This window comes from Apodemus sylvaticus, chromosome 2 (genome assembly GCF_947179515.1).
Source record: "Apodemus sylvaticus chromosome 2, mApoSyl1.1, whole genome shotgun sequence".
Taxonomy (NCBI): Eukaryota; Metazoa; Chordata; class Mammalia; order Rodentia; family Muridae; genus Apodemus; species Apodemus sylvaticus.
Window position 1 is genome coordinate 138,936,471 of NC_067473.1, and position 12,785 is coordinate 138,949,255.

Genomic DNA, 12,785 nt, shown 5'->3' on the forward strand with positions numbered 1-12,785 from the left:
TGAGCATGTGGTAGTAAACATGATAAGTGCCCCCTCCATCATTATCACAGCCAAAATGGATAATTAGTTAAATTATCCATTAATTAATATATTTATTTAAAGTATTGTGAATATGAAAAAGAAAATGATGTAGAACGGTGTAAAAGCACCCAGCTAGAGGTTGCCTATCCTAAAATTCTAAGCAGTATCCATGGAGACATGGCAGTAATTAGAGCTCACAGGTCACCAACCCTTTCCAAGCTCTGGCCGGCTTCATCACGTTTATTTTCCAAGTGAATTAATATCAAAATGCAATCTGTGGAGTCATAATGTTCTCACCTTTTTGGTCTGTGCTTTTACACAGATCAACCATTTATACCTCATATTAAAACAATTTTAAAATCGATGCTATGATTATCCTCATTTTTAGAGAAGGAATCAAGAAAAATGCACACAGAAAGCTAGTCCTTTGCTGAAGAAGTCAAACTAAGTAGCAAGTAGCTATGTGTTAAATACATATGAACACACACACACACACAAACACACACAGTCCTCAAAGAAAAATTGTCAGTCTTTATTAAATAACTTTAACAGCATTAAGGTGATCCATCAAGAACACAAATGATTCTCCTATAATTCTTTTTTATGTGTGTGTGTGTTGCAAAATAGCACATGGGCACCCCAGAATGCTTATCCAACATAGCTTGCCATGTTAGTTTTTAAAATAGGCTAACATGTGCCGAGAGATTTAAAGATATGTAACTATACAGATGACTTCTTCCCTGTTTAACTCAACATTGATCACTTGCTATACAAAAAATACCTTCAAGTAAAAAGAGTCAGTGGGAATTTGGATCTTTCAAAAGAAATTACTCATAAAACTTCACTCTAGGGAGGGGAGAGAAAAAGCAAGAGGAGGCAGAAGCTGACAGAATGATAACCCTGGCTGGGGAAAGCCTTTTAGAGTGAAGAATTCACATATGTAAGACAGATCACTTTTTATGCCTTTGCTTTGAGTGAAAGAACACCTTTTCTCTTTCTTCAAATATAAGGAAGTTTCTCTCTCAGATAACCGTCAAGACAGAAAAGCAATGTCTTCCCATGTTTCCATTCAGTACCAATAACTCACAGATTTTTCTCACCCATTTGGAAGCATACCAGTAGAGCTTTCTGGGAAGGATTGTGATCCTTGAACTTACCAAGGAGAAAGATGAAAGCCATTAGGTCTTGGGAAGCATAAAAATTATTTATCTCTCCTAGAAAGATAAGAATACTTCCCTGAGACTTGGGTTTCTTCCTATCCTTAGGAAATCCAGGCCTATTGACTGAGATGAGGTATAAACAACTCCTGCTAAGTATAATGAACATTTAAGAGGTTTCTCTTATTTCACATAGAAATAATGCAGCAAAACATCTTATATTGTTTATTTTTATTGTTCTTTCACATTGTGCAGACCAGGAGAGTAGTGTTTTCAAGTACTCTCATGCAACACACAGGACCAGATGCTACAGACCAATATTTCTGAAGTATATTTAATTGTAAGTCAGCCTGAGCTTTTGAACGAATGGGTTGTTTACAGAGATTTACATGTGGAATAGTGTCACATTAATGACATAGACAATCATTACTATAAGAATGTTCTTGGGCATCTATAACAAGTGCCAAAAGCCCTTCACACGTGCTATATGAAAGAGAAGGGTTCTTGACTAAAAAGGTTTGTGAAAGCTTGTCTTTATTCTTTCATTTCATAGGCCAAAACCCTATGAGAACAGAAAACTCTGCTAGTTTCTAAGAATACCTATAGTGAATGATAAAAAATTCACTTCCCCTACAGCAAAGGTTCTATTATGTGAAAACATGATGAAAAATATTCAATAGAACTTCAAGAAGGGGTTCTGTCTCTGAAACAGAAGGTGACAGAATGGAGGTAGACAGTAGTAAGGACATATTTCAAAGGCCTTAACTTCTATTGATGTTCCTATATGAAACCAAGAGAGAAATATAGGGTAGGAGATAAGCAATAAGGGTGCTAAGGATACATATTCAAGGACAGAGGCAAGTCCAGAGAAATGGAAAAACTAAGAGATGGATTTGCAAAAGACCCTGGAACCCTTTGAAAGACAGACATGTTGCTTTATTCAGAAGTGGGCATGGAGGCATCAGCCTAGGTTCAAATCCTAGATCAATCTCTACTGAGCAGTATGATATACTACAGTAAGCTATTCTGAAATGAAATTCAGATTCAACAAATTAAAATCTATACCAATCTTCCATGATGGCTTTATTCTTGGTGGAATTTTAAACCGGTACAACCCCTATGGAAGTCAGTGTGGAGCATCACAAAAGCTAAAAGTAGATCTACCATAGCATCTATGTATGCCAATCTTGCTGTTTTCCCAAAAGACTAGACATCTTACTGCAGATAACTTGTTCAGTCATGTTCACTGTTGCTCTATTAACAATAGACCAAAAATGGCAGAAAATTAAAGAATACTTCAATGGATAATAAAAACACAGTACATATATGCAATGGAATACTATTCTGCTGTAACAAAAGAACGAATGAAAGAAAGAAAGAAAGAAAGAAAGAAAGAAAGAAACAAAGAAACAAAGAAACAAAGAAACAAAGAAAGAAACAAAGAAACAAAGAAAGAAAGAAAGAAAGAAACAAACAAAGAAACAAACAAACAAAGAAACAAAGGAAGGAAGGAAGGAAGGAAGGAAGGAAGGAAGGAAGGAAGGAAGGAAGAAACCATGAGCTTTGCAGGTAAATGGATAAAAATGGAAAATATTACACTGAGTAAAATAACCCAGACCAAGAAAGAAAAGCACTGCATGTTTTTTCTTATATGTGGTTCCTAGCTCCAAATATTTAGATTGGAAAGTATCTGAAGAACCCAGAGAACCAGAAAGGGATCATGGGGGAATAGGATAAGAAGGAACTCTGGAACAGAGTTGGTAGGCTACAGGTGCTATGAAGAGGATCATGGGAAATATGGGTAGAGCTTAGCAGGGAGAAAGGAAGGATAAGAGGAAACAGAAAAAGGGAAGAAATAATAAGGTTACTTGTAAAAGCCACAGGGAAATATATTATTTTATAAGATTATTTAAACTTATTATATAATGTGTGCATATAGATGTCTGTGTTTCTGTGTAAATATATATACTGTGGGGTGTGTGTGTGTGTGTGTGTGTGTGTGTGTGTGTGTTTGTGTGTTTTAAGAGAGTTATGCTACATGGAATAATGATACCTCCAAGAACTATGGACTATCTAACAAAACCCCTGTACTGAGTGTAGGATACCTCCCTCAAGGTCAAAGGAATTTTAAAAAGTGTCTCCAAACAACATAGGCTATCACTATTGCTCTGGCTTTCCTTCCAACTTGAATGTAAGGCTGTATTGCTGAAGACACTACACTGAACTAAGAGAAATCTAGCTGGAACTAACCTTAAAGCTTCTCTCCTGAGATACTGGGAACTGAGACAGTATTGGAAATTGCTATGCAAGCTGCCAAGGAAGAGGAGTATGGTAGTCCTACTCAGTTGTAAGGCCTATAAACCACAACAATGATAGGACCAACAGAATATCTACAATGGCACAAGAATGGCATGTATATCTTGTGGGTAGCTGATATGACACATACAACATGTGTGTGTGTATGTGCGTGTGTGCGTGTTCCTGGGCATGTGTGTGGCAATAATACACAAAGATGAGGACTTGCTTGAACTTTTTTGGGAGGAGGGACACAGCAGAAATTTGATGGGTGAGGGGAAATTTGAAATGCTTTAGATACAGTGCTCATGTAATAAATTCTCAAAAAGTTTAAATTAAAAAGAAGTTTTCACAAGGGTTATAGTGATTATACATATAAAACTGTAAAAATAATGCAAAACTTGGCATAGGACAAGCAAGCAGTCCATAGGACGTGGCATTATTGTGGTAAATAATAAAATGATTAACACCTTCAAAACAAAGCCAAGAACCCTTCTCATTTTCTCCAGCACCCCTTGATTTTTCAGGCAATGTCACCTGGTTATTGGAAATTGTTTTCTTTGCACTAGTAAATGGTACCTGTCACACTGTCAATTGGTCCACTAAGCTATTTTCATTATAAAATATTAAAATCTATTTACAGCTACTCCAAAAGCAAAAGGAGAAAAAATATCTACTGAAAAATAATGCAACTCATTGAGTGCTGGGCACAAATCATTTCCTGTTTCAGGGATGGATGTCCTGAGATTGGGAATCACATGCGGACATGAGAGGGAAGATGCTGAGGTAGAAACTGGGAATACTTATATGGATGTCTGAAGGACTGTTTCTTGAAAACGATCATAAAAATAAACTTTGACTCCTTCGTGGATTTGCTGTCTGCTAGATCTGGCAAAGCCATTTAAATGTTCACTTGAAATGTATTTCAGTTATTCCTTACTCAGAATCACAAAAGTTTTAAGCTTTGCATGAAAACAATGCACAGAAGGGAAGATTAGCCATTTGGTGGCCAAACATTCACCCAAGGGAAAGCTTATGCCAGGAACGTAGACTAAACACCACAGGCAATCTGTGGAATAGACGGATTTTCTGAGACATATCTCTACCATTTGATCCATGGAGTGACAGGTGTACTTGGAAATAGGATCTGGGGTTTGGCTCAGACTGAGTCCTCTGTCAAAATAAGAACAAAGGATTGGAAAATCACCACTGTGCTGACATTTCCCATTAACCTCTGGCATGGACTAACATGTTTTTATCTGCCCACAGCTGCTGCATAGCCTGGAACCTGCCTCTTATCTTCATTTTCAGGCTACAGAATTACCCTGGTCTCTGAAAATGCCAGAGCGAATATTGCTACAACCAGAAGCTTACCGGTGATAGAGACATGTCTGGTGCTCTTAGAAGAGGGCCACAGACAAATATTATTGTGACTCACACACATCACACTGTCTGGACTTTTTAAAATTGCAGCTAGTACTTATGTCATTTTGGAAATATAATAGGGGCAGAATATCCATCAGGGTGTGTAAGAGAACAAGCAATAGGGAATTAGGTGGAAGTTATTCCCACATGCCTCACCTAGGAATTTAGGTGTTTGGGTTGGGAGTAGCAACTCAGAGGAAATAAGGAGTAAAGGGATGAACAGCAGAGAATAGTACCAACTTCTTCACTATTGATAGAGATCCCCAACAGAATGTGGGCTATTTTACTTGGTTGTGTATTGATAGCCATTCATAGTATAGTTGCATAGTCATTGATCATAGACAACGTGCAAATGAGGGAAAACCTGTAGTATATTTTTATTGGAGTGCACAGTATGATGACAAACTCTTCCCCTACAAGGAATAAAAACCAAAACAACTTTATACTTAGGAATTTTAAGCCCATTAATTTCCAACTAGATTTTGGCCCACATGACACTGTTCTACAAACCATGTAGTCCATAAAAGAAAATGTTATCACAAAGAAGCAGATGTGAAGCCTTGAAATGTCAAGAGGATTTGGAGAGAAAAACTGTATTTCTAAATGGCAACAGGTGGCCTTTGCTGTTCATACTCCTCTTAAGAAGGGAGATCACAAACCAGAACACACTCTTCCTGCCAAGGCGATGATGGTGGATAATCAGGCAGGAGGTGAGAACCAGGGCTCCCATAATGATGCTACAAGTCAAAACATTTGAAAAGGTTACACAAATTTGTTTGCTATGATATTCTGTGGCTTTGAATTCTTTTATGAGGAGAATAAATGTTTGCTGTGTCGTTTCTACTACAGTCTTAATTACAATTACCAAAGAGGGGTGGGGTTGCAGAAAAGTATCAGGCATATTGTGAACAAAGAAAATAGAGATAGCACAAATTGAATGGCACAAAGAAATAGTCAAGAGGAAAATAATGTGTCTTCTGTATAGAGTAATCCAACATTGTAAGGAAAAATGAGCCTATGCACATTTCAACAGACACACTGTGATCATCTTAGAAGTACACAAAGCCTAACATCCAGCAAGGGGCTTCTTGTGAAACCAAGGTCTTTTAACTTGTGTTCAAGCCATTGTCTTGCTGGTCTTTGCTAGCTGTGGTTTCAATTGTTCAAATCAACCCTGCTTGCACAAATTGGATATTATGTTTCCAGTGCACTAGAACACTGGTTGATGAACTAGAATCTTTTCTTACCAAAATAAAGAATCTTAAGATTAAAATAAGCAAAGCAAAGCAAAACAAAAACAAAACAGCAACAACCCTCTACCAAGGCATCTAACTCATCTTCCTACCAGAGTGATACTCTTTTTTTGTTTGTGCATATTGTCCCGTACACTCTATAATTCCATCTGAGATGTAGCACACAGACAGCCTTCCACTGCCTGGTGCCTGGCAGTTTTGGACATTTTTCTTGCACTTTCAACAAGCTCTGGACTCAGTTAATCTTACTATCTCTTTTTAAGACTCCCCAACAGCCCTCCATGTTGTTGCTAGCAAGAGTATGCACATTGAGAAGGGGAAAAGGGAAACTGAGACAAAAATTCACTGTTGGAAGGTGTCAAGAAGAAAACATATAGAAGGTTGAAGAAACGGTTGTTAATTCAACTACAGTGTGCATAAAGTACTCTATAACTTTGTGTAGTTGATCCCTGCAGTAACAGATGGACCTGTATTTGGTACCCTAGTGCTTCCAATGCCCCTTTGGGATGTCTACACTACCATGTGTCCTGTTTCAGCTGACTATAGCCTTCAATTGTCAGCTGTCTCAACTGAGTAAGCGCAAGATGAACGCAATGGGAACTCTAAAGGAAATGTCTCTCACACTCAAGGGATAGGCAGTAAAAACCCTTTTATCTAAATACTCAGAGAGGAATTATGTTTTCAAGTATGCATTTCAAGTTTTTCAACAAATGTTTCATGATTATATTTCATTCCATAATTAAATCTTTTATATAGTTAGTCTATTAAAATGAATTCACAAGTTAAGCCCAGCAAAGCCTGAATTTTGTTATCTGTGGTATTGTTTCCATGTCTAATTAATGGCACTTCAGTGATAAATAAATTTTAAGAGATAAAACTACCAATTAGACCCAAGGGATCTGATTTTTTAAGGTCCACAAAGAGTATTTAAAACTCTAAGACTTTAAAAAGTACTTCTGAAATTATCCTTATGCTCTAAAGTACAGCGGTGTGAAGGTATTGACTACTGGACAAGTCAGTCCTCTGTCCTGCATATTCCAAGAAACTTAAGGGGCTCTGTCAACTTTAATCAGTGGCTTTAGAAATTCTCAAAACTTTTTACTTCTTTTCATATTACCTCATAAGTATGTTCTACAAGGAATATTTTATTCCTATCAACAAAGCATGCATGCACTGTGAGAGAGACAAAAGAGTTAAGAAAAAGAATGAATGGCAGTTAGTGCCACTTAGTCCAATCCAGTGCCTCCTCTAAGCTCTTTATCTGAGCATCCAATTCACTCTAATGAAAATCTCTATACTTTTATTATTATAATGTTCATTTGGCAAAATAATAAAGACAGGCTTTAAGTTTTCTTCCTTTTTAGGGGGAGTGTGGGATGCAAACTCTCTTTTCTTAAAGTGTGTTTTTAATTAGCCTACAAACTAATGGGATTTCATGCAGCTGCTTTGAACAGCCTGAATTTGGGTTGTACCCACCCCTTCTGCTCCTTTTCCCTATTCTCCTATAAATTATTCCCTCACAAATGTTTAGCTCCCAGACTCCTCTCATATTACATAAGTTCTATTGTCCCTGCTTATTATAATATTTGATTTGGGTTCTTAGATCATAGGTTCCAATGCAGCTTCTTTATGCAGACTTCATGTTGGTAAAGGCTTCTCCTGGCCCATTGTTTTCTCATTCTCGGTTAGCATCACACTTCCTCCTGGAACCTCTTCACCCCCATTATTCTCAATCTCTACTTCTACCTTAAAATAAACTATATTCTAATACCTTCCCAATGGCTACATTTCTTTGGCAATGTTGGGTATATTCTGTGTTGAACCACGAAAGATTCTAAACTAGGACCACCCTGTAAGATAGTAGTGTTTGTACAGACAGATTATTTTTTTAAAAAGCTTATCTCACTTCATCCAATTCGGCAGCAAATTCAGAATCTAATGCCAAAACTTGTGTTCCTGAGTTTCCTACACAAACTTTCCTATGCTCCCCAAAGTTTAGCGAGTCTGGTGCCATCTATCACTTCTATTGTGGCCTAAATAGAAAACATCCATCTTTTGCTTGGATAGTTGGACCCTGGGTCCCCAGTTTTCAATGCTGTTTGGGGAGGTTTAGGAAGTATAGTTTTTCTCGAGGAAGTATTGGGGCTGGGTTTGGAGAGTATAAATCCTCCAACTACTTCCAGTTTGCTCTCTCTGCTCCACTCTTGCATTGAAAGACATAAGGTTTCATCTTCCTATTCCTTCCTGGCTCCGTGCCTGCTACTTACTGCCATTTTTTCCTACCACAGTGGACTCTTCTCCTAATGGAATCATAAACCCAAATAAATTCTTCTATAATTGCCTTGACAATGATGTTCTATAACAACATCAGAAAAGTAAGTAACTAATTAAACCCCATTGTTTCCTGATCAGCCTTGACTGAACATTAACAAGCAAACACTAGATGGAAATTATCTGAGATGCTAACTTTCAAATTTGGCACAAAACAAAAGCTGATAAGGCCAAACAGCCATTTCTACATTACCCTGCCCATCCTTGCAACCTTTCTCTTCATAAGTCCTAATATATTGAGTGCTATTTCTCTCCAGGTAAAGTTATATACTGAGTACCCATTTATGATATCAAAGTAGAATTCAGTAAAGTCAAAGTGGTATTCAAAAGACCAGTGGGCAGATAGATTGGTTTCATTAACATTCACCTTGAGAGGATTAAAGCATCAATAAAAATCAAATTATATGATCACTCTGGCCCTTTCCTGTCTTCATCCTCTCTCTCTCTCGGTTTGGCTTTCTCTAAGTCCTCTTTGTGGTGCATTAATATTACACCACAGATGAGATTTTATGATGAACAGAAATTGGGTTGTTTATTTTTGGAGGATGGTTAAGTTCAGGAACATAGAGGCAGCCACTAGAAAGGCTGTTCTTGCTATTTCAACCTATGTTGGGAAATGAAAGAAGAGGAAAGTAAGAAAAAAAAGCAAGAGATCAAACTTGCAATCTCAGTTCTACAAACAGTCTAGGGTGCATTGGATGAGAAGTACACTTCATGGATTTGTACACAAGTAGTTCCCAGTTGGTGGCGCTGTTTGGAGAAGTTATGGGACCATGAGAGGTGGAGACTTAGTGGAGGAAGCACATCACTGGGGGAAGGCATTGGGGATTTAATAACCTCACCCTGCTTCCAGCTTCATCTCTTTCTACTTCCTGTGTAGATATAAAATATAAGTCAGATTCCTGCTCCTACCTCCCCACTCCATGATGGGCTTTCAATTCTTTTGGAGACATAAACTCTTCCTCAAGTTGTTTTCAAACATTGAGTTTTATCATGTCAATGGGAAAGTCATCAATACACAGTTATTTAAAGTGGAACGCTCATTATCTAGATGTGTGTCCAGCGCCATGCTATTGAAGATTAAGTTTCCAAAACATACTTTTGCAGTAGACTCAACTAGACCACATCAGGTTTCATTCAGACTCTATTCTCAACAATCTTGAATCCATAAATCCTATCCATCTCCTGTAGAGGTTATGTGCCATCCTTATTTACATGGTGATCACAAATTCAAGTAGCTTTAAAAGGGTCTACACACATTTGCAATAAATTCTTCTAAGACTTTCTTATACATGCTCATTATGATCATGGAGTTATAGGATCAGAAGGAAGCTGAAGAAAGCATTTGGTAGAACCCAACTCTTTTCAAGAGGAATAAACCCTAAGTGAGTTTAAACTACTTGTCTCCGATTACACAGGTAGTAAAAGAGTAGAAAAAGACTGGTATCTAAAAGTTTCTATTCCTAAAACTGCATTTTTAACTTTAAGCAAAATTTTCTTAGCTCAAGGAAGATGATACAGAAGTACCTGGCTACTATTTCAGTTAATTTGCTCAAGCCAATTAATATTACAGCCTGAAATTTAAGAGGCTACAAATAATACTTGAATACTGCATGGCTTCCAATAATATATAGGGATTTTAATAAAGATTTACCAAAAAATTGGAATCAAATATATAGGATGACAAATTTTAACCAGAAACAAAAAGTCAGTATATAATGTATCAAGCTCATTCAAACCACAAAAGACACGGAGAAAAAATCATATGTAAACATTTGCAGCAGATTACTCTTTCCCCTTTAGATGCAATTTTACTAAAAATACTCTTCTAATTCTTTTCTTAATAATTCTGTTATTGGAAATGCACCTATCATTTGTAAGGAAGGTCCTATACATAATACCTCTTTCAAATTACACCCTTTATCCGACTTAATTTTCACCACAAGGATGGAGAGGGAAAAAGACAAAGTGGTAGACAGAGCATTTGTACCAGGTCTGAATTAATCCAAAATTCATAAGGCATGATGTACTTAGACTCTAAGCTACTGAAATGGGAGAAGGACTGAAATATAGTTTACTGTAATTTTAGTTTAAAAAAAGCTTATTATACTCCTATAACAGTTGATATACTCTGATAATTGCATAGTGTTCAGAAGATTAACAATTATTTAAACAAGCCATTACAAATAAGTAGTATTTAATAAATCAATATTAAATTGGAGGAAAATCTGTAAGACAGTGCCACAAAACTCTATTTGTGGTTTAATGCTCTAGACTGTTTGGATCAACATATCAGATGTCTGTTGGGGGGGGGGTCTTCACAACACACACAACCATGGAAATAAACAATACAGTAGCCAAGTTCAAAGAGAAAAGCAGAAATGCAGAGATAAAGCTAATCAAGAAAGATTTAAGAACTGTGAATGTGGGGGTTGCTGGGTATTAAGAGAAATGGCTACTCTTGCAGAGGACCTGACTTCAACTCCCAAAACCCACAAGGTGGCAAACACTTATTTTTTTTTTTTACTATAGTTTTATGGGACCGAATGTCCATGCACTAAGCACCCCCCCCCCCGTGGTGCACAGACATTCATGCAGGCGAAACCCTTCTTTGTATATCTTTTAACAATTCTTTAAAGAAGTGTGAAAGTGATTCCTACATCCAAGCTTAAGGAAACAAATAAGCAAAACCAAATAGATCAGGTATTCCCGGGGTGAGCACAATTCTTTCTTAAACAAATATCAATGGCTTTTATTTTTACACTAAGTTCAAGAGCTAGGCATAGAATATCTGTGGTGCCAAATAGGCAGATGAGGCTGATAGCAATATACGTAAAACTAGATTATGGGCTATAGATCTGCTTTGAAAGAAATAAATTTGGGATCAACCAGGCTGACTGCTGCTGTCTCAGAAAAGGGGCTGGGCAGAGCCAAGGAAATCAAGGACAATGTGATAGACATGCCAGGAATGAATAAATGGCTTTAGTGTAAGTGAAAACATAGTGCCATGAGAACAAAGCAGGATTCTTGAGTGACTAAAATGGCCATGAACAGCCACAGACAGAATGGTGGTGGTGGTGGTGGTGGTGGTGGTGGTGGTGGTCATGGTGGTGGTGGTCGTGTGGTGGTGGTAGTGGTGGTGGTGATGATGGTGGTGGTGGTGGTCGTGGTAGTGGTGGTAGTGGTGGTGGTGGTGGTGGTAGTGGTGGTGGTGATGGTGGTGGTGGTGGTGGTGGTCGTGGTGGTGGTGGTCGTGTGGTGGTGGTAGTGGTGGTGGTGATGATGGTGGTGGTGGTGGTGGTGGTCATGGTGGTGGTGGTAGTGGTGGTGGTGGTGGTAGTGGTGGTGGTGATGGTGGTGGTGGTGGTGGTGGTGGTGGTAGTGGTGGTGGTAGTGATGGTGGTGGTGGTGGTGGTGGTGGTGGTGGTGGTGAGTGTTCTATTACACTTTAACAGAAAAGAGTAGCTTATTCTGTAACAACTTTATAGACACTAATATTTTATTTTCTTATAATTTCTACCTGTCAACGTGTCATTCATTTGATTTTTAAAAGCATTTAAAAATTTAAAAGGGTCCCTCTTCCCCATGCTACCTCTACTCCACTAGGTAGGCCTCATTTTCTTTTTATATAGTGTTAAATTTGCTCCTTTGCCTGAGAAATGATGGTATGACAGGGAAGATCAGAATTGGTTACCAGGACTGTTTTGACCTTCGCTAACATAAATAACCAACCATTTCTTGACCTCGACTATATGGTCTACATGTTACAGTGTGATTCTTCTATTCAAAGTTACATGCCACCATGTTGGCTGAGAACAGGATGCTTATCAACAATAGGAAGGGATCTTAGTTAGGATTACTAATACTGTGATTAAACATCATGACCAAAGCAACTTGGGGAGGAAAGGGTTTACTTGGCTTATAATTCCATATCATTGCTCTTCATCAATGAAAGTCAGAACAAGAACTTAAACAGGGCAGGGATCTGAAGGCAGGATCTGATGCAGAAGCCATGGAGGGGTTCTGCTCACTAACTTGTTCCTTCGCGTTAAAGATTTGCATATAGAGTAACTACTTATACCATGTGTCAGAGTCAATACTAGATTGTCATGATATTTCTTCTGCCAATGCCATTAGTCTAAAACTGTTCAGTTCTGCCTCAAGCATATTTCTTTCTTCTTGGGGGGAAGGAGGCAAGAAGGATAGAAATCACTACATTCTTTTCCAAAATATCATAAAAACAGCCTCTATGACACTAATAGTCCTCTCCTCTGAAACCTCTTAAAATGAGCTGTCATAATAT